The sequence below is a fragment of the Dendrobates tinctorius genome, unplaced genomic scaffold (genome assembly GCF_039654945.1).
Source record: "Dendrobates tinctorius isolate UK_male_01 unplaced genomic scaffold, ASM3965494v1 ptg000019l, whole genome shotgun sequence".
In the NCBI taxonomy this organism is placed as follows: domain Eukaryota; kingdom Metazoa; phylum Chordata; class Amphibia; order Anura; family Dendrobatidae; genus Dendrobates; species Dendrobates tinctorius.
In genome coordinates this window covers 63374319-63401498 of record NW_027361687.1, presented here as the reverse complement: position 1 = coordinate 63401498, position 27180 = coordinate 63374319, and positions in this window count along the sequence as shown.

The window sequence follows — 27180 nt, the reverse complement described above, 5'->3', positions numbered from 1 at the left end:
TCGTTTGCCCGTACTGTGTGTGACCTCCGTTTTGCCTGACTCTGAGTTGTTGTATGGTGCCCTGTCCTATCTGAATACAGGACGCTAAGCCCCGCCCCCTTGCAGTCACATGACCATAGGTCCCGTGCAGACTATTCAGTTTCAGTGTCCGCAGGTCCTATGCCTCTTTACTTTCCAGCGCTGACTGGACCCTGACACTATTAGCCTGAAGCACGCATGGTCACCTCTGCTGCCCTGCTCCACAGGTATCTTTTAGCACTGCTTCTGTACTCAGGACACGCGCACTGGCTCTATGAGCAAGTGCAGTGCGGTGTCTCTGACATTATAACTGACCCATACCATTTTTTTTTCTCTGCTCCCATTCACCTGTGTGTGTGATGGATCCTGTGCACACTCTTTCTGAGCAGGTTAAGCATCTGACGCAGATGTCTCAGAAACTCTTTGGAGAACAAAGAGTCCTGGCTCAGTCTCAGTAGCTGATCGCCGACACTGTGCAGGGGGTTCTTTCATTGGGGGCTCGGGATGTTACATTAATTTCCCCTTAGTCTCCAGTGAAGTTACCAGATACCTTTTCTGGAGATAAAAATGACTTCAGAGTTTTCAAGGAAGGCTGTAAGCTTTTTTTTTCCTTAAGACCACACTCTTCTGGGGATGAAAGTCAGAGAGTGGGGGTCATTGTGTCTCTGTTAAGGGGAGCCCCCCAAGCTTGGGCTTTCTCCCTTCCGACCACGGCCCCTGAGCGTATGACTGTGGATGCATTTTTTGAGGCCCTGGGGCATATTTATGATGAGCCTGATCGGGTGCGTATGGCTGAGGACAGGCTGATGAATGTTTGCCAGGGGAAACACTCAGCCGAGTGGTTTTGCTCAGAGTTCAGACGCTGGGCTGCTGAGGTCTGCTGGAACGATGCCGCTCTCCGGGGGTTGTTCCGTAGAGGCCTGTCTGAGCATCTGAAAGACGCCTTGGCTCTCCACCCCCCACCTGATGCCCTGGAGGAAGCTATGACACAGGCCGTCCAAATGGATTGCAGGTTACGGGCAAGGGGAGTGATACAAACCGAGACTTCATTATTCTCCCAAGGAAGGGGAGCCAGTTCTTCATTGAAAATCACAGAGATGGGAACCATCAACCTTAAGGAGGAAGAAAGGAGACAACGGCAAGTGAGAAAATGCTGTGTTCACAGTGGCGAGTCTGGACATTGGAAAAAGGATTGCCCCTCCCGGCCACTAACCAACAAGCGACTGAGCCCGGGTGATTATCGTGGAGGTCACCCAGGCTCTCAGGTACCCTTTTCTGCATTTTCTAAAATGTCATTTCAAGTGGAACTTTGTTGTGGGGGTGTCTCCACATCCACTTCTGCCTTCGTGGATTGCGGTTCATCATTGAACTTTATTGACTCTGACTTGGTGGCCAGGTGTAAGTTAGGGACAGTTAGATTGGAAACTCCGATTCACCTTGTTGCTATTGACAAAACACCACTGGTTAAGAATGACATTGTGTTTTGTACTGAAGAGTTTCTCCTTAAAGTGAGTTCCTTACACCAGGAACGTATTTCATGTTTTGTAATGAACAACCTGCCTGCGGGACTGGTGTTGGGGTTCCCCTGGTTACAGCTGCATAATCCTGTGATTAATTGGGAATCTCGGGATATTGTTAAATGGGGTCCCTATTGCTCTGAGAAATGTCTTGTTTCTGTGTCTGTGTCGTCCGTGGGTCTAGAAGGCATTCCGGAGTGCCTGATAGATTATACTGACGTTTTCTCCAAAAAAGAGGCTGAGGTTTTACCACCACACCGCCCATTTGATTGTGCCATTGACCTGGTTCCAGGTGCTAAATTGCCCAAAGCCCGCCTGTATAACCTCTCGGGTCCGGAACGGGCTGCGATGAAGGAATATATTTCCGAGAGCCTCCGTAAGGGACATATTCGTCTTTCTGTTTCTCCTGTGGCGGCAGGGTTCTTTTTTGTAAAAAAAAAATACGGTGGTTTGCGCCCATGCCTCGATTTTCGTGAGTTAAATAAAATAACTGTGAGGAATACTTATCCCCTTCCACTTATTCCTGATTTATACAATCAGTTGTCCGGAGCTAAGTGGTTTTCGAAATTAGATCTACGGGGAGCGTATAACCTTATCCGAGTCCGGGACGGAGATGAATGGAAGACCGCTTTTCTCACTACTGAAGGGTTGTTTGAAAATTTGGTCATGCCCTTCGGCCTGACCAACGCTCCAGCGGTCTTCCAAAATTTCATAAATCATGTGTTCTCCGATTTGATTGGATGTTTTATGGTGGTGTATTTGAATGACATTTTAATCTACTCGCCTGATAAACAGACTCACATTGGTCATGTTCGGGCAGTTCTCCAAAGGCTCAGGGAGAACTGTCTGTTTGCTAAACTTGAAAAATGTTTATTTTTTGTTCAGGAACTGTCCTTTCTGGGGTTCATCGTGTCTGCTGAAGGGTATCGCATGGATCCTAATAAGGTGCAGGCCATTCTCGAGTGGGTTCAACCGTGTGATTTGAAGGGTCTGCAACGTTTCCTAGGGTTCGCTAATTATTATCGGAAATTTATAAGGGGGTTCTCACAGGTGGTTAAACCCCTCACAGACATGACTCAAAAGGGGGCCGATATCAAAAATTGGTCAACCGCAGCGGTAGCGGCATTTCAGTTTTTTAAAAAAATGTTTCATGTCGGCCCCGGTTCTTATCCAACCGGACCCTTCTGAACCATTTATTGTTGAGGTAGACGCCTCAGAGGTGGGGGTGGGGGCGGTATTGTCCCAGGGACCCGCCACTTTGACCAATTTAAGACCTTGCGCCTTTTTCTCAAAGAAGTTCTCCCTTGCGGAGAGAAACTATGATGTGGGGAATCGGGAACTTCTGGCCATAAAATTGGCTTTTGCAGAATGGAGGCATTTTTTGGAGGGGGCTGTTCATCCTATTACGGTAATCACGGAACACAAAAACCTAGCTTACATTGAGTCGGCTAAAAGGTTGACTCCCAGACAGGCTAGATGGTCACTTTTTTTTTCCCGATTCAACTTCTCGATCACTTTTCGACCAGGATCCAAGAATATCAGAGCGGATGCGTTGTCACGCAGTCTTGATCCGGTGTCCCCCCCAGAACCTCCATCCTCCATTCTTCAGCCTGGGGTGGTGTTGGCAGAGGTTTCTAATGTGTTGGAACGGGAGATTCGAGAAGCCCAGGCTCTTGCACCTCCAGCTAAGCCGTTGGATAAACTTTTTGTGCCAGCTCAGTTTCGTCTCAAGGTCCTCCAGGAGTTCCATGACTCAGTTCTGGGTGGACATCCAGGGATCTCAGCGACCCGGAAGGCCATTGCTAGAATATTCTGGTGGTCTTCTTTAGCCTCTGATGTTGGGGAGTATGTGTCTGCGTGTGAGGTTTGTGCCCGTGCGAAAACTCCCCATAACCGGCTGGCCGGGGAATTGGTACCACTGCCAATTCCTGAGAGACCATGGACTCATCTGTCCATGGATTTCATCACCAACCTTCCCCCTTCCAAGGGTAATACCGTGGTCTGGGTCGTAGTGGACAGGTTTAGTAAGCAGGCACATTTTGTACCTTTGGCAGCTCTACCTAATGCGGAAACATTGTTCAGATTGTTTGTGGAGCATGTGGTGCGGTTGCATGGGGTACCCCTGAATGTGGTGTCTGATAGGGGAGTGCAATTTGTGTCCAGATTTTGGAGAGCTTTTTGTAGGAGTTTGGGTATTGGTCTGTCCTTTTCATCCGCCTACCATCCAGAGACTAATGGGCAGACTGAGAGGACCAATCAGTCTCTGGAGCAAATTCTGCATTGTTTGACCTCAGCCCGACAGGATGATTGGTGTTCTGTGTTACCATTGGCTGAGTTTGCATTTAACAACCGCACTAACCAGTCTACGGGTACATCTCCTTTTTTTTTGCAATTATGGGTTTCATCCTCATTTTGGAGAATTTTCCCGCTTGAATTCTGGGTGTCCTGGGGCGGACGAGACGATCCAGCGGTTGGGGGAGGTATGGCGGGAGGTCCAGAATAACATTACGAAGGCCCAGGACAAATTTAAATTTTTTGCGGACAAAAAACGATCCGTGGGTCCAGTGTTTCAGGTCGGAGATAAGGTATGGCTATCCACCAAAAATATAAGGCTCAAGGTCCCCTCTGCGAAGCTTGGACCCAAGTTTATAGGTCCCTATGTAGTTACCGAAGCAGTTAACCCGGTGGCTTTTCGGTTGAGTCTTCCGCCATCTCTAAGGATCCCTAATGTTTTCCATAAGGCCCTTTTGAAACCTGTGAGGTCCAGTGGGGAGGAATCATCATCTTCCCCGACACCGGTTCTGGTAGATGGGCAGGCTGAGTACGAGGTGGAACGAATTGTCGACTCCAGGTTGGTCCGTCGCGCCCTTCAGTATCTGATACATTAGAAGGGCTACAGTCCTGAGGAACGCTCGTGGGTTCCTGCTCGATCAGTTCATGCGGATCGGTTGATCCGAGCCTTTCACGCCAAGTACCCTGAGAGACCTGGGGGTCCGGTGGCCCCCCATTGAGAGGAGGGTACTGTCATGATCCAGGACGGGATTTCGCTTTGACCCGTCCTGGTTAGACTATGGGTTAATTGTGCTGCCTCTCTCTGGCAGCAGGAGGCTATTTAGTGCTCACTGGACCTGGGTCCGGTGTCAGTTATACTCCTGCCCTCGGCTGAGTTAGTTGACCTCTTGTATACGTGTGCCTTGTGCCTGATAACTTGTTGCTTGGTCGGTTGTGATCTGGTTCTGTCCCTGTTACGAGTTCTGCCTGACCCTCTTGTACTGCGCTACCTGTCGTGTATGACTCTCTGCTTGTGACCCGACTCCTCTCTGCTCGTCCCCTTGGTACCATGTCGCCCTCTTGTGTATGACCTCTGGCTTTGTCTGACTACCTGTCTGTTTGTCCCTCCTGTACCTCGTTTGCCCGTACTGTGTGTGACCTCCGTTTTGCCTGACTGAGTTGTTGTATGGTGTCCTGTCCTATCTGAATACAGGACGCTAAGCCCCGCCCCCTTGCAGTCACATGACCATAGGTCCCGTGCAGACTATTCAGTTTCAGTGTCCGCAGGTCCTATGCCTCTTTACTTTCCAGCGCTGACTGGACCCTGACACTATTAGCCTGAAGCACGCCTGGTCACCTCTGCTGCCCTGCTCCACAGGTATCTGTTAGCACTGCTTCTGTACTCAGGACACGAGCACTGGCTCTATGAGCAAGTGCAGTGCGGTGTCTCTGACAGTTGTAAATCCAAAAGTTAGGAAAAAAAAATTAAAAGAGGTAGCAAGTAACCGACTTTAACGACCTTCTGACAAAAGATGAAGAACAAAAGCAATTTGTCCTGCAAGTTGTAAGCAAATGCCGAGCATTATATTCTGACGTTTCAAAAACTACTTTAACAAAAGCTCTAGAATAGATTAGATAACTATGTAAAATTATCAACTCATGTAGGTTAGCGTGCTCTGATAGTTCATGGTGTTTTCCCCTCAAGCTTTAAACATGCCTCCATCACACCTATCCTCAAAAAGCCCTGTCTTGACCCATCCTCTGTATCTAGCTATCGCCCTATATCACTTCTCCCCTACGCCTCCAAGCTACTGGAACAACACGTCTACCTTGAACTGTCCTCCCATCTCTCTTCTTGCTCCCTCTTCGACCGCTTACAATCTGGCTTCCGGTCACACCACTCCACTGAAACTGCCCTTACTAAGGTCACCAATGACCTCTTAACCGCCAAGAGCAAGCGACACTACTCTGTCCTCCTCCTCCTCCTGGACCTGTCGGCTGCCTTTGACACAGTGGACCATTCCCTATTATTACAGACCCTCTCATCCCTCGGCATCACAGACTTGGCCCTATCCTGGATCTCATCATACCTAACAGACCGGACATTCAGCGTCTCCCACTCACACACCACCTCCTCACCTCGCCCCCTATCTGTCGGAGTCCCACAAGGTTCAGTTCTTGGGCCCCTGCTGTTCTCTATTTACACCTTTGGCCTGGGACAGCTCATAGAATCTCATGGCTTTCAGTATCATCTCTATGCTGATGACACACAGATCTACATCTCTGGACCAGATATCACCTCCCTACTAACCAGAATCCCTCAATGTCTGTCCACTATTTCATCCTTCTTCTCCGCTAGATTTCTGAAACTCAACATGGACAAAACAGAATTCATCATCTTTCCCCCATCTCACGTGACCCCCCCTACGAACCTATCAATTATAGTAAATGACTGCCCACTCTCCCCAGTCCCACAAGCTCGCTGCCTCGGAGTAATCCTTGATGCTAATCTCTCCTTCAAACCACATATCCAAGCCCTTTCCACTTCATGCAGACTTCAACTCAAAAATATTTCACGAATCCGTTCATTCCTCACCCAAGAATCTGCAAAAACCCTAGTCCATGCCCTCATCATCTCTCGCCTTGACTACTGCAACCTCCTGCTCTGTGGCCTCCCCTCAAACACTCTCGCACCTCTCCAATCTATTCTAAACTCTGCTGCCCGACTAATCCACCTGTCCCCCCGCTATTCCCCAGCATCTCCCCTCTGTCAATCCCTTCACTGGCTCCCAATTGCCCATGGACTCCATTACAAAACCCTAACCATGACATACAAAGCCATCCACAACCTGTCTCCTCCATACATCTGTGACCTCGTCTCCCGGTACTTTCCTGCACGCAACCTCCGATCCTCACAAGATCTCCTTCTCTACTCCCCTCTTATCTCCTCTTCCAACAATCGCATACAAGATTTCTCTCGCGCATCACCTCTACTCTGGAACTCTCTACTACAACATATCAGACTCTCACCTACCATCGAAACCTTCAAAAAGAGCCTGAAGACCCACCTCTTCCGACAAGCCTACAACCTGCAGTAACCACCGATCGACCAAACCGCTGCACGACCAGCTCTACCCTCGCCTACTGTATTATCACCCATCGCTTGTAGATTGTGAGCCCTCGCGGGCAGGGTCCTCTCTCCTCCTGTACCAGTTATGATTTGTATTGTTTAAGATTATTGTACTTGTTTTTATGTATACCCCTCCTTACCTGTAAAGCGCCATGGAATAAATGGCGCTATAACAATAAATAATAATAATAATCTGTGCTACTGAGCAATTTATTAGCCATTAACAACTTTTCATTGTCTGTAATGGTGGGATCAAAAAACGATAATCCCACCAACTCTGCATTCAAATACCACAAATGGTTCGAAAATTTGGTCAGGGCTATTTCTGCAATGTTGTTGTCACATTCTTTATAGTCTAACAGACTATGCAAAATACCTAAATCTTAAAATACCTCAATTTGGATTTTTTTCAAACTTTGAGCGACGAGCGGCACGGGTTAACGTCGTTTGATCGAGCTCAAATTTTGGCTCTCTCAATATCTGGAAAGGGGAATCGTTTTGTGGGGTCCAGACGAACAAGATTCTGACATTTTTTCCCCCCCATATGAGATCCGGTCACCCTAATGTACACACCATTTAGTTGTTCAATGTAAATTGAACACCATCTAGAGACTGTTGTCTGCAATTTACACACCATTTAGGAGCTCAATGTAAATTGCACACCATCTAGAGACTGTTTTATGCAGTGTACACACCATTTAGTAGTTCAATGTAAATTGCACATCATTTAGAGACTGTTGTATGCAATTTATACACCATTTAGTAGCTCAATGTAAATTGCACACCATCTAGAGACTGTTTTATGCAGTGTACACACCATTTAGTAGTTCAATGTAAATTGCACATCATCTAGAGACTGTTGTATGCAATTTACACACCATTTAGTAGCTCAATGTAAATTGCACACCATCTAGAGGCTGTTGTATGCAATCTACACACCATTTAGTAGCTCAATGTAAATTGCACACCATCTAGAGGCTGTTGTATGCAATGTACACACCATTTAGTAGTTCAATGTAAATTGCACACCATCTAGAGACTGTTTATGCAATTTAGACACCATTTAGTAGTTCAATGTAAATTGCACACCATCTAGAGACTGTTGTATGCAATTTACACACCATTTAGTTGCTCAATGTAAATTGCACACCATCTAGAGGCTGTTGTATGCAATTTACACACCATTTAGTAGCTCAATGTATATTGCCCACCATCTAGAGACTGTTGTATGCAATTTACACACCTTTTCATTTAGTAGCTCAATGTAAATTGCAAACCATCTAGAGGCTGTTGTATGCAATCTACATACCATTTAGTAGCTCAATGTAAATTGCCCACCATCTAGAGACTGTTGCATGCAATTAACAAACCATTTAGTAGTTCAATGTAAATTGCACACCATCTAGAGACTGTTTTATGCAATTTACACACCATTCAGTAGCTCAATATAAAATGCACACCATCTAGAGACTGTTGTATGCAATGTACACACCATTTACTAGCTCCATGTAAATTGCACACCATCTAGAGACTGTTGTATGCAATTTCCACACTATTTAGTAGTTCAATGTAAATTGCCCACCATCTAGAGACTGTTGTATGTAATTTCCACACTATTTAGTAGTTCAATGTACTGTAAATTGCACACCATCCAGAGACTGTTTTATGTAATGTACACACCATTTAGTAGTTAAATGTAAATTGCACACCATCTAGAGACTGTTGTATGCAATGTACACACCATTTAATAGTTCAATGTAAATTGCACACCATCTAGAGGCTGTTGTATGCAATTTACACACCATTTAGTAGCTCCATGTAAATTGCACACCATCTAGAGACTGTTGTATGCAATGTACACACCATTTAGAAGTTCAATGTAAATTGCACACCATCTAGAGACTGTTTTATGCAATTTACACACCATTTAGTAGCTCAATGTAAATTGCACACCATCTAGAGACTGTTGTATGCAATGTCCACATCATTTAGTAGCTCAATGTAAATTGCACACCATCTAGAGACTGTTTTATGCAATTTACACACAATTTAGTAGTTCAATGTAAATTGCACACCATCTAGAGACTGTTGTATGCAATTTACACACCATTTAGTAGTTCAAAATAAATTGCACACCATCTAGAGACTGTTGTGTGCAATTTACACACCATTTAGTAGTTCAATGTAAATTGCACACCATCTAGAGACTGTTTATGCAATTTAGACACCATTTAGTAGTTCAATGTAAATTGCACACCATCTAGAGACTGTTGTATGCAATTTACACACCATTTAGTTGCTCAATGTAAATTGCACACCATCTAGAGGCTGTTGTATGCAATTTACACACCATTTAGTAGCTCAATGTATATTGCCCACCATCTAGAGACTGTTGTATGCAATTTACACACCTTTTCATTTAGTAGCTCAATGTAAATTGAATACCATCTAGAGGCTGTTGTATGCAATGTACACACCATTTAGTAGCTCAATGTAAATTGCCCACCATCTAGAGACTGTTGTATGCAATTAACAAACCATTTAGTAGTTCAATGTAAATTGCACACCATCTAGAGACTGTTTTATGCAATTTACACACCATTCAGTAGCTCAATATAAATTGCACACCATCTAGAGACTGTTGTATGCAATGTACACACCATTTACTAGCTCCATGTAAATTGCACACCATCTAGAGACTGTTGTATGCAATTTCCACACTATTTAGTAGTTCAATGTAAATTGCCCACCATCTAGAGACTGTTGTATGCAATTTCCACACTATTTAGTAGTTCAATGTACTGCAAATTGCACACCATCCAGAGACTGTTTTATGTAATGTACACACCATTTAGTAGTTCAATGTAAATTGCACACCATCTAGAAACTGTTGTATGCAATGCACACACCATTTAGTAGTTCAATGTAAATTGCACACCATCTAGAGGCTGTTGTATGCAATTTACACACCATTTAGTAGCTCCATGTAAATTGCACACCATCTAGAGACTGTTGTATGCAATGTACACACCATTTAGAAGTTCAATGTAAATTGCACACCATCTAGAGACTGATTTATGCAATGTACACACCATTTAGTAGCTCAATGTAAATTGCACACCATCTAGAGACTGTTGTATGCAATGTCCACACCATTTAGTAGCTCAATGTAAATTGCACACCATCTAGAGACTGTTTTATGCAATTTACACACAATTTAGTAGTTCAATGTAAATTGCACACCATCTAGAGACTGTTGTATGCAATTTACACACCATTTAATAGTTCAAAATAAATTGCACACCATCTAGAGACTGTTGTGTGCAATTTACACACCATTTAGTAATTCAATGAAAATTGCACACCATCTAGAGACTGTTGTATGCAATTTACACACCATTTAGTAGTTCAATGTAAATTGCACACCATCTAGAGACTGTTGCATGCAATTTACACACTATTTAGTAGTTCAATGTAAATTGCACACCATCTAGAGACTGTTGTATGCAATTTACACACCATTTAGTAGTTCAATGTAAATTGCACACCATCTAGAGACTGTTGTAAGCAATTTACACACCATTTAGTAGTTCAATGTAAATTGCACACCATCTAGAGACTGTTGTAAGCAATTTACACACCATTTAGTAGTTCAATGTAAATTGCACACCATCTAGAGACTGTTGTATGCAATTTACACACCATTTAATAGCTCAATGTAAATTGCCCACCATCCAGAGACTGTTGTATGCAATTTACACACCATTTAGTAGCTCAATGTAAATTGCACACAATCTAGAGACTGTTTTATGCAATTTACACACCATTTAGTAGTTCAATGTAAATTGCACACCATCTAGAAACTGTTGTATGCAATTTTCACACCATTTAGTATTTCAATGTAAATTGCACACCATCTAGAGACTGTTGTATGCAATTTACACACCATTTAGTAGTTCAATGTAAATTGCACACCATCTAGAGACTGTTGTATGCAATTTACACACCATTTAGTAGTTCAATGTAAATTGCACACCATCTAGAGACTGTTTCACGCAATTTACACACCATTTAGTAGTTCAATGTAAATTGCACATCATCTAGAGGCTGTTGTATGCAATTTACACACCATTTAGTAGCTCAATGTAAATTGCACACCATCCAGAGACTGTTTTATGTAATGTACACACCATTTAGTAGCTCAATGTAAATTGCACACCATCTAGAGACTGTTGTATGCAATGTACACACCATTTAGTAGCTCAATGTAAATTGCACACCATCTAGAGGCTGTTGTATGCAATTTACACTCCATTTAGTAGCTCAATGTAAATTGCACACCATCTAGAGACTGTTGTATGCAATGTACACACCATTTAGAAGTTCAATGTAAATTGCACACCATCTAGAGACTGTTGTGTGCAATTTACACACCATTTAGTAGTTCAATGTAAATTGCACACCATCTAGAAACTGTTGTATGCAATTTACACACCATTTAGTAGTTCAATGTAAATTGCACACCATCTCGAGACTGTTGTATGCAATTTACACACCATTTAGTAGTTCAAAGTAAATTGCACACCATCTAGAGACTGTTGTATGCAATTTACACACCATTTAGTATCTCAATGTAAATTGCACACCAGCTAGAGACTGTTTTATGCAATTTACACACCATTTAGTAGTTCAATGTAAATTGCACACCATCTAGAGGCTGTTGTATGCAATTTACACACCATTTAGTAGTTCAATGTAAATTGCACACCATCCAGAGACTGTTTTATGTAATGTACACACCATTTAGTAGTTCAATGTAAATTGCACACCATCTAGAGACTGTTGTATGCAATGTACACACCATTTAGTAGCTCAATGTAAATTGCACACCATCTAGAGGCTGTTGTATGCAATTTACACACCATTTAGTAGCTCAATGTAAATTGCACACCATCTAGAGACTGTTGTATGCAATGTACACACCATTTAGAAGTTCAATGTAAATTGCACACCATCTAGAGACTGTTTTATGCAATTTACACACCATTTAGTAGCTCAATGTAAATTGCACACCATCTAGAGACTGTTGTATGCAATGTCCACACCATTTAGTAGCTCAATGTAAATTGCACACCATCTAGAGACTGTTTTATTTAATGTACACACTATTTAGAAGTTCAATGTAAATTGCACACCATCTAGAGACTGTTTTATGCAATGTACACACCATTTAGTAGTTCAATGTAAATTGCACACCATCTAGAGACTGTTGTATGCAATTTACACACCATTTAGTAGCTCAATGTAAATTGCACACCATCTAGAGACTATTTATGCAATTTACACACCATTTAGTAGTTCAATGTAAATTGCACACCATCTAGAGACTGTTGTATGCATTTTACACACCATTTAGTAGTTCATTGTAAATTGCACACCATCCAGAGGCTGTTGTATGCAATTTACACACCATTTAGTAGCTCAATGTAAATTGCACACCATCTAGAGACTGTTTTATGCAGTGTGGACACCATTTAGTAGTTCAATATAAATTGCACACCATCTAGAGACTGTTGTATGCAATGCACACACCATTTAGTTGTTCAATGTAAATTGCACACCATCTAGAGGCTGTTGTATGCAATTTACACACCATTTAGTAGTTCAATATAAATTGCACACCATCTAGAGACTGAATGCAATTTACACACCATTTAGTAGCTCAATGTAAATTGCACACCATCTAGAGACTGTTGTATGCAATTTACACACCATTTAGTAGCTCAATGTAAATTGCACACCATCTAGAGACTGTTTTATGCAGTGTGGACACCATTTAGTAGTTCAATATAAATTGCACACCATCTAGAGACTGTTGTATGCAATGCACACACCATTTAGTTGTTCAATGTAAATTGCACACCATCTAGAGACTGTTGTATGCAATTTACACACCATTTAGTAGCTCAATGTAAATTGCACACCATCTAGAGACTGTTGAATGCAATTTACACACCATTTAGTAGCTCAATGTAAATTGCACACCATCTAGAGACTGTTGTATGCAATTTACACACCATTTAGTAGCTCAATGCAAATTGCACACCATCTAGAGACTGTTGTATGCAATGCACACACCATTTAGTAGTTCAATGTAAATTGCACGCCATCTAGAGACTGTTGTATGCAATTTACACACCATTTAGTAGTTCATTGTAAATTGCACACCATCTAGAGACTGTTTATACAATTTACACACCATTTAGTATTTCAATGTAAATTGCACACCATCTAGAGACTGTTTTATGCAATGTACACACCATTTAGTAGTTCAATGTAAATTGCACACCATCTAGAGACTGTTGTATGCAATTTCCACACTATTTAGTAGTTTAGTGTAAATTGCACACCATCTAGAGACTGTTTTATGCAATGTACACACCATTTAGTAGTTCATTGGAAATTGCACACCATCTGGAGACTGTTGTATGCAATGTACACACCATTTAGTAGCTCAATGTAAATGGCACACCATCTAGAGACTGTTGTATGCAATGTACACACCATTTAGTAGTTCAATGTAAATTGCACACCATCAGGAGACTGTTTTATGCAATGTACACACCATTTAGTAGTTCAATGTAAATTGCACACCATCTAGAGACTGTTGTATGCAATTTACACACCATTTAGTAGTTCATTGTAAATTGCACACCATCTAGAGACTGTTGTATGCAATCTACACACCATTTAGTAGCTCAATATAAATTGCACACCATCTAGAGGCTGTTGTATGCAATGTACACACCATTTAGTAGTTCAATGTAAATTGCACACCATCTAGAGACTGTTGTACGCAATTTACACACCATTTAGTAGTTCAATAAACGACCTGGAAACGACCTGGAAACCATCTGCAGAGACTTTGAAGACTTAGGCAAGAAAGTGAAAGAACTGGGAGCGCAGGTGGTCTTCTCTTCCATCCTCCCAGTGGATGGCCATGGAACAAGGAGGTGGAATAAGATTCTGCAGGTGAACAACTGGCTATGTCGATGGTGCCGTCAGCAACGATTTGGATTTCTGGATCATGGAGTGAACTACTTATATGATGGACTACTTGCTAGAGATGGGGTGCACCTTACGAAGACTGGAAAGCAGGTATTTGGAAGTCGCCTTGCTACACTTGTAAGGAGAGCTTTAAACTAGAACAACATGGGAAGGGAAGCAAAAGACCAGAAAAAGCCATACACCTGACAAATGCTATTGAGAACTCGGCTTTTAGAAGTGGAAAGGAAGAACAAAGACGAAAGAATCTAATTAATAAAAATATTGGAGAAAGAGAAACCAATCACAAACTAAAATGTTTCTATACTAATGCACAAAGCATGGGCAACAAACAAGGAGAATTGGAACTACTAACACAGGAAAAGAAATATGATGTCATTGGAATCACTGAAACTTGGTGGGACAATACACATGATTGGAATACAAGACTAGAAGGATACAACTTATTTGCAAGAAACAGACTTGATAAACGAGGAGGGGGTGTCGCATTGTATGTTAGAAATGCATATATCTGCACAGAGATTGAAGCTTCAGAGACTGGGAGTTCTGTGGAAACTGTTTGGGTAAGAATACAAGGACAGAACAATGGAAAGGACACCATTGTAGGCATTTACTACAGGCCGCCTGTGCAAGCTGAAGATATGGACTCTTTATGCATCAAATGGCCAAGTTCTCCAAAAAAATATGACATAGTTGTCATGGGAGATTTCAACTTTCCAGACATTTGTTGGGAATCTCTCTCAGGCAAAACTAACAGGTCAAGGAAATTCTTATCCTCTCTTGCTGACAACTTTATCTTCCAAAAGGTAAAGGAGAAAACAAGGGGAACTGCTACCTTGGATCTAATCCTTATAAACAGGGAGGAAATGGTTGAGGAGGTAAAAGTGGCTGGGACCCTAGGAGGTAGCGACCATGCTATTTTAGAATTTTGGATAACTAGAGGCGGAAGACCTGTGAAGACTCAGACGTCAAGGTTAGATTTCAGAAAGGCAGATTTTAAGGGATTCAGAAAGAGAATTGGAGGGATCCAATGGCTGGATATCCTTAAAGACAAAAATGTCCAGGAAGGATGGTGTGACGAACAGCCCACGGCCGTTCGTCCACTTACGGGCGACACCAACGGGGGTCCCGCTGCCACCAAAACGCGACGGACAGCGGACCCTGTGTCACCACTATGTCACAATCCCACCACTGACACCGGTGTATCAGCGGACGGAGGGACGTGACACAATGCCGGCACACGGCTATCACAGGCGCAGGGGGGCTTATCTTAGTTATCCCACCACTGGCACCATGTGACAAAAATATCCAGCAAGCTAATCTCGCTCTACAATTTGCCGCAGGGGGAGTTTAATTTGGATGCCCCACCACTGCTATCAATCTTCCAAGTACTGCGGGGATTTGTGTATATCCCACTTTCTCAGTTCCACCTTGGAACTCGCAGCTCTCCGGCGCCCCCCTTACCCTCAGGTCAGTCAGGGAACTGCACCTAGGATAATTGGTCGCCGGACGGGCTGCCTGTTGTGAACCGGCAATTAGGCTTCTGCAGTAAGGGAATTATCAATGCTGTGGCCGCAGACCCTTATTCAGCAATATAAGACCCTTCTGTACTGCCAGCAAGCCGTAATAGCCGTACACAACGCGCTGCCACCAGTCACGGTTACTTAATTCACAGTGTTAAATTAAGAGGGTCCGTGGCAAACCCCTTGAATTATTAGCGATTATCTATCAAAGGCATATAGTTCGAGTCTTAGAGCATAGAGACAGATCTAAATAATTATTTCATTTATTTTCCGAAAGAGGACAGTGATTACAGATAAAAGTTGCTATAAAATTGAGACATAAAATATGTACAGTACAGGTATAAAATAAAAGTGGAGAAAACAAAGAGATTACACTCACAGTTCCATATTGTTCCTTAGGCAGACCATGTGGCTTTAAGGTGGGTGGAGGCGGACCTGCACTTCTCCGCTCATCTGAGTTCTTGTCAGCACGGACTCTGCAGCTGTTCTGAGCTGGTTTGCCCAGGAAATGCCTTATAGACTTTCCTATGTGACATCACAGAGAGGTGCATTCTGGGTTGATCCCACCTCTCTTATCCAAGTTATGTTTTGGCTACAAAACTTAGATTAGCTATAACTTTATGGGAGAAGCTGGTATGGACTCATCAGTGGTATCATGTTTCCCAGCGTAATGAGCCCATCAAGAAAACATCAAATATCTATGCGATATGACCATCCATTTGGGCGCAAATCCTATCTCATGTTCTGGACAGGGTAGAACTTCGAAACATACGCGGTCTCGAAGCTGGGACCGCTCAGGTTACAAAAATATGATTTTCATATCTCTACTTGGTACGGTTTTCGCAGGGCAGGCTCTTAAAGTTTTATTTCAAACAAAGACCTTTTCCCGCATTTTTCTTTCAGCTGAGAGAAGCCAAATGGTGTGAGGAAGATGGTCTAGCTAATTAACATTCCTGCTCTTCCAGAGGAAGTGGCAGGGTTGGTAAAACCTGGGGGGAAGGAATTCCTACTACTGACAGTTTACAATGTCCTAGGATGGAGGATTTGTTAGCACATTGCAACAGAAAACATATCTTGCAGATATTGTACATCACAGATGGGAAATCTTGAAAAATGAAATTCTCAAAGCACAGTTGTTAACAATTCCGAAAAGAGGGAAGAATAGGAAGTATTTAAGGAAACCAGGATGGATGAACACAGAACTTAAGCACATGCTAAAAAGGAAGAAAAAAATGTTTATAAAATGGAAAGAGGGAGGCATATCTAAAGAAGAATATAATGCTGTCTGCAGAACCTGCAGGGCACAAATCAGATTATCTAAAGCTGAAAATGAATTGAGGCTTGCAAGAGATGTCAAAAGCAATAATAAAGGATTTTGGGCATATGTCAAAAGTAAAAGAAAAGTCAAAGATGCTATAGGATTTTAACAGGATGAAAATGATGAAATGGTAAGACAGGATGTTGAGAAGGCTGAACTTTTAAATTCCTCTTTTGCATCTGTTTTCTCTCAGAAAGGAAATGTAACATCAACTGTTATTCACTGTCCTATTAAGGGAATAGAAGAATCCAGGATATCTATAAACAGAAAGATAGTGAGGAAACACTTAGCTAACCTAAATGAATTCAAGTCTCCAGGTCCAGATGAATTACACCCCAGAGTACTGAAGGAGATAGCAGAAGAAATTTTTGAACCCCTCTCCATAATCTTTGAAAATTCTTGGAGAACAGGAGAAGTGCCAGAAGACTGGAGAAGAGCAAATGTTGTTCCTATCTTCAAAAAGGGGAAGAAGGTGGACCCAGGCAACTATAGGCCTGTGAGTCTGACTTCTATACCAGGAAAGATCTTTGAACAAATTATTAAACAACATGTATGTCAATACCTGGATAAGAATGAAGTGATTAAACAGAGTCAGCATGGGTTTGTAACTAATAAGTCATGTCAGACTAATTTAATTTCCTTCTATGACGGTATTACTGATTGGGTGGATCAAGGAAATGCTGTAGATATAGTATATCTTGACTTCAGCAAAGCATTTGACAAAGTCTCTCATACAATACTTATTGAAAAAATGACTAAGTATGGAATGGACAAGGCAACTGTTAGGTGGATTCATAACTGGCTTAGTGATCGGACCCAAAGAGTGGTCGTAAATGGCTGCACATCCAGTTAGAAGAATGTCTCAAGTGGGGTACCACAGGGCTCTGTCCTGGGCAATGTATTGTTCAACATCTTTATCAACGATTTAGATGAAGGAATTGAGGGTAAACTGATTAAATTTGCTGATGACACAAAGCTAGGAGGGATAGCTAATACTAGAGAAGAGAGAGAGAGGATTCAAAAAGATTTAAATAAACTGGAGAAGTGGGCAGCAACTAACAGAATGGTTTTTAACAGGGAGAAATGCAAAGTACTACATCTGGGCAATAAAAATGAAAAAAGCATATATAGAATGGGAGGAATAGGGCTAAGTGACAGCACATGTGAAAAAGACTTGGGTATACTAATAGATCACAGACTGAATATGAGTCAACAGTGTGATGCAGCAGCAAAAAAGGCAAATGCAATTCTAGGATGTATTAACAGAAGCATACAGTCTAGATCACGTGAAGTAATTATTTCCCTCGACTCCTCTTTGGTCAGACCTCATCTGGAATATTGTGTCCAATTTTGGGCACCACATTTTAAAAAAGACATCAATAAACTGGAGCAAGTTCAGAAAAGAGCGACCAGAATGGTGACCGGTCTGCAAACCCTGTCTTATGAGGAAAGGTTGCAGGATTTGGGAATGTTTAGTTTGCAAAAGAGAAGACTGAGAGGAGACTTAATAGCTGTCTACAAATATCTAAAGGGCTGTCACATTGTAGAAGGATCAACTTTATTCTCATTTGCACAAGGAAAGACTAGAAGCAATGGGATGAAGCTGAATGGGAGGAGACACAGATTAGATATTAGAAAAAACTTTTTGACAGTTAGAGTGATCAATGAGTGGAACAGGCTGCCACGAGAAGTGGTGAGTTCTCCTTCAATGGAAGTCTTCAAACAGAGGCTGGACAGACATCTAACTGGGATGATTTAGCGAATCCTGCTTTGAGCAGGGGGTTGGACCAGATGGCCCAGGAGGTCCCTTCCAACTCTACGATTCTATGATTCTATGATTCTATGATTCTATGATTCAATGTAAATTGCACACCATCTAGAGGCTATTGTATGCAATGCACATGCCATTTAGTAGCTCAATGTAAATTGCACACCATCTAGAGGCTGTTATATGCAATTTACACACCATTTAGTAGCTCAATGTAAATTGCACACCATCTAGAGACTGTTGTATGCAATTTACACGCCATTTAGTAGTTTAATGTAAAATGCACACCATCTAGAGACTGTTGTATGCAATTTACACGCCATTTAGTAGTTTAATGTAAAATGCACACCATCTAGAGACTGTTATATGCAATTTACACGCCAGAGAGTAGCTCAATGTAAATTGCACACCATCTAGAGACTGTTATATGCAATTTACACACCATTTAGTAGTTCAATATAAATTGCACACCATCTAGAGACTGTTTATGCAATATTCACACCATTTAGTAGTTCAATGTAAATTGCACACCATCTAGAGACTGTTTTATGCAATGTACACACCATTTAGTAGTTCAATGTAAATTGCAAACCATCTAGAGACTGTTGTATGCAAAGCACACACACCATTTAGTAGTTCAATGTAAATTGCACACCATCTAGAGGCTGTTGTATGCAATGCACACACCATTTAGTATTTCAATGTAAATTGCACACCATCTAGAGACTGTTGTATGCAATATCCACACTATTTAGTAGATCAATGTAATTTGCACACCATCTAGAGACTGTTGTATGCAATTTACACACCATTTAGTAGCTCAATGTAAATTGCACACCATCTAGAAACTGTTGTACGTAATTTACACACCATTTAGTAGTTCAATGTAAATTGCACACCATCTAGAGACTGTTGCATGCAATTTACACACTATTTAGTAGTTCAATGTAAATTGCACACCATCTAGAGGCTGTTGTATGCAATGCACATACCATTTAGTAGCTCAATGTAAATTGCACACCATCTAGAGACTGTTATATGCAATTTACACACCATTTAGTAGCTCAATGTAAATTGCACACCATCTAGAGACTGTTGTATGCAATTTACACACTATTTAGTAGTTCAATGTAAATTGCACACCATCTAGAGACTGTTGTATGCAATTTACGCGCCATATAGTAGTTCAATGTAAATTGCACACCATCTAGAGGCTGCTGTATGCAATGCACACACCATTTAGTAGCTCAATGTAAATTGCACGCCATCTAGAGACTGTTGTATGCAATTTACACACCACTTATTAGTTCATTGTAAATTGCACACAATCTAGAGACTATTTTATGCAGTGTACACACCATTTAATAGTTCAATATAAATTGCACACCATCTAGAGACTGTTGTATGCAATTTACACACCATTTAGTAGCTCAATGTAAATTGCACACCATCTAGAGACTGTTGTATGCAATGCACACACCATTTAGTAGTTCAATGTAAATTGCACGCCATCTAGAGACTGTTGTATGCAATTTACACACCACTTATTAGTTCATTGTAAATTGCACACCATCTAGAGACTGTTTATGCAATTTACACACCATTTAGTAGTTCAATGCAAATTGCACACCATCTAGAGACTGTTTTATGCAATGTACACACCATTTAGTAGTTCAATGTAAATTGCACACCATCTAGAGACTGTTGTATGCAATTTACACACCATTTAGTAGTTCAATGTAAATTGCACACCATCTAGAGACTGTTGTAAGCAATTAACAAACCATTTAGTAGTTCAATGTAAATTGCACACCATCTAGAGACTGTTTTATGCAATTTACACACCATTCAGTAGCTCAATATAAATTGCACACCATCTAGAGACTGTTGTATGCAATGTACACACCATTTACTAGCTCCATGTAAATTGCACACCATCTAGAGACTGTTGTATGCAATTTCCACACTATTTAGTAGTTCAATGTAAATTGCACACCATCTAGAGACTGTTGTATGCAATTTCCACACTATTTAGTAGTTCAATGTACTGTAAATTGCACACCATCCAGAGACTGTTTTATGTAATGTACACACCATTTAGTAGTTCAATGTAAATTGCACACCATCTAGAGACTGTTGTATGCAATGTACACACCATTTAGTAGCTCAATGTAAATTGCACACCATCTAGAGGCTGTTGTATGCAATTTACACACCATTTAGTAGCTCCATGTAAATTGCACACCATCTAGAGACTGTTGTATGCAATGTACACACCATTTAGAAGTTCAATGTAAATTGCACACCATCTAGAGACTGTTTTATGCAATTTACACACCATTTAGTAGCTCAATGTAAATTGCACACCATCTAGAGACTGTTGTATGCAATGTCCACACCATTTAGTAGCTCAATGTAAATTGCACACCATCTAGAGACTGTTTTATGCAATTTACACACAATTTAGTAGTTCAATGTAAATTGCACACCATCTAGAGACTGTTGTATTCAATTTACACACCATTTAGTAGTTCAAAATAAATTGCACACCATCTAGAGACTGTTGTGTGCAATTTACACACCATTTAGTAATTCAATGTAAATTGCACACCATCTAGAGACTGTTGTGTGCAATTTACACACCATTTAGTAGTTCAATGTAAATTGCCCACCATCTAGAAACTGTTGTATGCAATTTACACACCATTTAGTAGTTCAATGTAAATTGCACACCATCTAGAGACTGTTGTATGCAATTTACACACCATTTTGTAGTTCAATGTAAATTGCACACCATCTAGAGACTGTTGTATGCAATTTACACACCATTTAGTATCTCAATGTAAATTGCACACCATCTAGAGACTGTTTTATGCAATTTACACACCATTTAGTAGTTCAATGTAAATTGCACACCATCTAGAGGCTGTTGTATGCAATTTACACACCATTTAGTAGTTCAATGTAAATTGCACTCCATCCAGAGACTGTTTTATGTAATGTACACACCATTTAGTAGTTCAATGTAAATTGCACACCATCTAGAGACTGTTGTATGCATTGTACACACCATTTAGTAGCTCAATGTAAATTGCACACCATCTAGAGACTGTTGTATGCAATGTACACACCATTTAGAAGTTCAATGTAAATTGCACACCATCTAGAGACTGTTGTATGCAATTTACACACCATTTAGTAGTTCAATGTAAATTGAACACCATCTAGAGGCTGTTGTATGCAATTTACACACCATTTAGTAGTTCAATGTAAATTGCACACCATCCAGAGACAGTTTTATGTAATGTACACACCATTTAGTAGTTCAATGTAAATTGCACACCATCTAGAGACTATTGTATGCAATGTACACACCATTTAGAAGTTCAATGTAAATTGCACACCATCTAGAGGCTGTTGTATGCAATTTACACACCATTTAGTAGCTCAATGTAAATTGCACACCATCTAGAGACTGTTGTATGCAATGTACACACCATTTAGAAGTTCAATGTAAATTGCACACCATCTAGAGACTGTTTTATGCAATTTACACACCATTTAGTAGCTCAATGTAAATTGCACACCATCTAGAGACTGTTGTATGCAATGTCCACACCATTTAGTAGCTCAATGTAAATTGCACACCATCTAGAGACTGTTTTATGTAATGTACACACCATTTAGTAGTTCAATGTAAATTGCACACCGTCTAGAGACTGTTTTATGCAATGTACACACCATTTAGTAGTTCAATGTAAATTGCACACCATCTAGAGACTGTTGTATGCAATTTACACACCATTTAGTAGCTCAATGTAAATTGCACACCATCTAGAGACTATTTTATGCAATTTACACACCATTTAGTAGTTCAATGTAAATTGCACACCATCTAGAGACTGTTGTATGCATTTTACACACCATTTAGTAGTTCATTGTAAATTGCACACCATCCAGAGGCTGTTGTATGCAATTTACACACCATTTAGTAGCTCAATGTAAATTGTACACCATCTAGAGACTGTTGTAAGCAATTAACAAACCATTTAGTAGTTCAATGTAAATTGCACACCATCTAGAGACTGTTTTATGCAATTTACACACCATTCAGTAGCTCAATATAAATTGCACACCATCTAGAGACTGTTGTATGCAATGTACACACCATTTAGTAGCTCAATGTAAATTGCACACCATCTAGAGACTGTTGTATGCAATGCACACACCATTTAGTAGTTCAATGTAAATTGAAACGCCATCTAGAGACTGTTGTATGCAATTTACACACCACTTATTAGTTCATTGTAAATTGCACACCATCTAGAGACTGTTTATGCAATTTACACACCATTTAGTAGTTCAATGCAAATTGCACACCATCTAGAGACTGTTTTATGCAATGTACACACCATTTAGTAGTTCAATGTAAATTGCACACCATCTAGAGACTGTTGTACGCAATTTACACACCATTTAGTAGTTCAATGTAAATTGCACACCATCTAGAGACTGTTGTAAGCAATTAAAAAACCATTTAGTAGTTCAATGTAAATTGCACACCATCTAGAGACTGTTTTATGCAATTTACACACCATTCAGTAGCTCAATATAAATTGCACACCATCTAGAGACTGTTGTATGCAATGTACACACCATTTACTAGCTCCATGTAAATTGCACACCATCTAGAGACTGTTGTATGCAATTTCCACACTATTTAGTAGTTCAATGTAAATTGCACACCATCTAGAGACTGTTGTATGCAATTTCCACACTATTTAGTAGTTCAATGTACTGTAAATTGCACACCATCCAGAGACTGTTTTATGTAATGTACACACCATTTAGTAGTTCAATGTAAATTGCACACCATCTAGAGACTGTTGTAAGCAATGTACACACCATTTAGTAGCTCAATGTAAATTGCACACCATCTAGAGGCTGTTGTATGCAATTTACACACCATTTAGTAGCTCCATGTAAATTGCACACCATCTAGAGACTGTTGTATGCAATGTACACACCATTTAGAAGTTCAATGTAAATTGCACACCATCTAGAGACTGTTTTATGCAATTTACACACCATTTAGTAGCTCAATGTAAATTGCACACCATCTAGAGACTGTTGTATGCAATGTCCACACCATTTAGTAGCTCAATGTAAATTGCACACCATCTAGAGACTGTTTTATGCAATTTACACACAATTTAGTAGTTCAATGTAAATTGCACACCATCTAGAGACTGTTGTATTCAATTTACACACCATTTAGTAGTTCAAAATAAATTGCACACCATCTAGAGACTGTTGTGTGCAATTTACACACCATTTAGTAATTCAATGTAAATTGCACACCATCTAGAGACTGTTGTGTGCAATTTACACACCATTTAGTAGTTCAATGTAAATTGCCCACCATCTGGAAACTGTTGTATGCAATTTACACACCATTTAGTAGTTCAATGTAAATTGCACACCATCTAGAGACTGTTGTATGCAATTTACACACCATTTAGTAGTTCAATGTAAATTGCACACCATCTAGAGACTGTTGTATGCAATTTACACACCATTTAGTATCTCAATGTAAATTGCACACCATCTAGAGACTGTTTTGTGCAATTTACACACCATTTAGTAGTTCAATGTAAATTGCACACCATCTTGAGGCTGTTGTATGCAATTTACACACCATTTAGTAGTTCAATGTAAATTACACTCCATCCAGAGACTGTTTTATGTAATGTACACACCATTTAGTAGTTCAATGTAAATTGCACACCATCTAGAGACTGTTGTATGCATTGTACACACCATTTAGTAGCTCAATGTAAATTGCACACCATCTAGAGACTGTTGTATGCAATGTACACACCATTTAGAAGTTCAATGTAAATTGCACACCATCTAGAGACTGTTGTATGCAATTTACACACCATTTAGTAGTTCAATGTAAATTGCACACCATCTAGAGACTGTTGTATGCAATGTACACACCATTTAGAAGTTCAATGTAAATTGAACACCATCTAGAGGCTGTTGTATGCAATTTACACACCATTTAGTAGTTCAATGTAAATTGCACACCATCCAGAGACTGTTTTATGTAATGTACACACCATTTAGTAGTTCAATGTAAATTGCACACCATCTAGAGACTGTTGTATGCATTGTACACACCATTTAGTAGCTCAATGTAAATTGCACACCATCTAGAGACTGTTGTATGCAATGTACACACCATTTAGAAGTCCAATGTAAATTGCACACCATCTAGAGACTGTTGTGTGCAATTTACACACCATTTAGTAATTCAATGTAAATTGCACACCATCTAGAGACTGTTGTGTGCAATTTACACACCATTTAGTAGTTCAATGTAAATTGCCCACCATCTAGAAACTGTTGTATGCAATTTACACACCATTTAGTAGTTCAATGTAAATTGCACACCATCTAGAGACTGTTGTATGCAATTTACACACCATTTAGTAGTTCAATGTAAATTGCACACCATCTAGAGACTGTTGTATGCAATTTACACACCATTTAGTATCTCAATGTAAATTGCACACCATCTAGAGACTGTTTTATGCAATTTACACACCATTTAGTAGTTCAATGTAAATTGCACACCATCTAGAGGCTGTTGTATGCAATTTACACACCATTTAGTAGTTCAATGTAAATTGCACTCCATCCAGAGACTGTTTTATGTAATGTACACACCATTTAGTAGTTCAATGTAAATTGCACACCATCTAGAGACTGTTGTATGCATTGTACACACCATTTAGTAGCTCAATGTAAATTGCACACCATCTAGAGACTGTTGTATGCAATGTACACACCATTTAGAAGTTCAATGTAAATTGCACACCATCTAGAGACTGTTGTATGCAATTTACACACCATTTAGTAGTTCAATGTAAACTTAACACCATCTAGAGGCTGTTGTATGCAATTTACACACCATTTAGTAGTTCAATGTAAATTGCACACCATCCAGAGACAGTTTTATGTAATGTACACACCATTTAGTAGTTCAATGTAAATTGCACACCATCTAGAGACTATTGTATGCAATGTACACACCATTTAGAAGTTCAATGTAAATTGCACACCATCTAGAGGCTGTTGTATGCAATTTACACACCATTTAGTAGCTCAATGTAAATTGCACACCATCTAGAGACTGTTGTATGCAATGTACACACCATTTAGAAGTTCAATGTAAATTGCACACCATCTAGAGACTGTTTTATGCAATTTACACACCATTTAGTAGCTCAATGTAAATTGCACACCATCTAGAGACTGTTGTATGCAATGTCCACACCATTTAGTAGCTCAATGTAAATTGCACACCATCTAGAGACTGTTTTATGTAATGTACACACCATTTAGTAGTTAAATGTAAATTGCACACCATTTAGAGACTGTTTTATGCAATGTACACACCATTTAGTAGTTCAATGTAAATTGCACACCATCTAGAGACTGTTGTATGCAATTTACACACCATTTAGTAGCTCAATGTAAATTGCACACCATCTAGAGACTATTTTATGCAATTTACACACCATTTAGTAGTTCAATGTAAATTGCACACCATCTAGAGACTGTTGTATGCATTTTACACACCATTTAGTAGTTCATTGTAAATTGCACACCATCCAGAGGCTGTTGTATGCAATTTACACACCATTTAGTAGCTCAATGTAAATTGCACACCATCTAGAGACTGTTGTAAGCAATTAACAAACCATTTACTAGTTCAATGTAAATTGCACACCATCTAGAGACTGTTTTATGCAATTTACACACCATTCAGTAGCTCAATATAAATTGCACACCATCTAGAGACTGTTGTATGCAATGTACACACCATTTAGTAGCTCAATGTAAATTGCACACCATCTAGAGACTGTTGTATGCAATGCACACACCATTTAGTAGTTCAATGTAAATTGAAACGCCATCTAGAGACTGTTGTATGCAATTTACACACCACTTATTAGTTCATTGTAAATTGCACACCATCTAGAGACTGTTTATGCAATTTACACACCATTTAGTAGTTCAATGCAAATTGCACACCATCTAGAGACTGTTTTATGCAATGTACACACCATTTAGTAGTTCAATGTAAATTGCACACCATCTAGAGACTGTTGTACGCAATTTACACACCATTTAGTAGTTCAATGTAAATTGCACACCATCTAGAGACTGTTGTAAGCAATTAAAAAACCATTTAGTAGTTCAATGTAAATTGCACACCATCTAGAGACTGTTTTATGCAATTTACACACCATTCAGTAGCTCAATATAAATTGCACACCATCTAGAGACTGTTGTATGCAATGTACACACCATTTACTAGCTCCATGTAAATTGCACACCATCTAGAGACTGTTGTATGCAATTTCCACACTATTTAGTAGTTCAATGTAAATTGCACACCATCTAGAGACTGTTGTATGCAATTTCCACACTATTTAGTAGTTCAATGTACTGTAAATTGCACACCATCCAGAGACTGTTTTATGTAATGTACACAC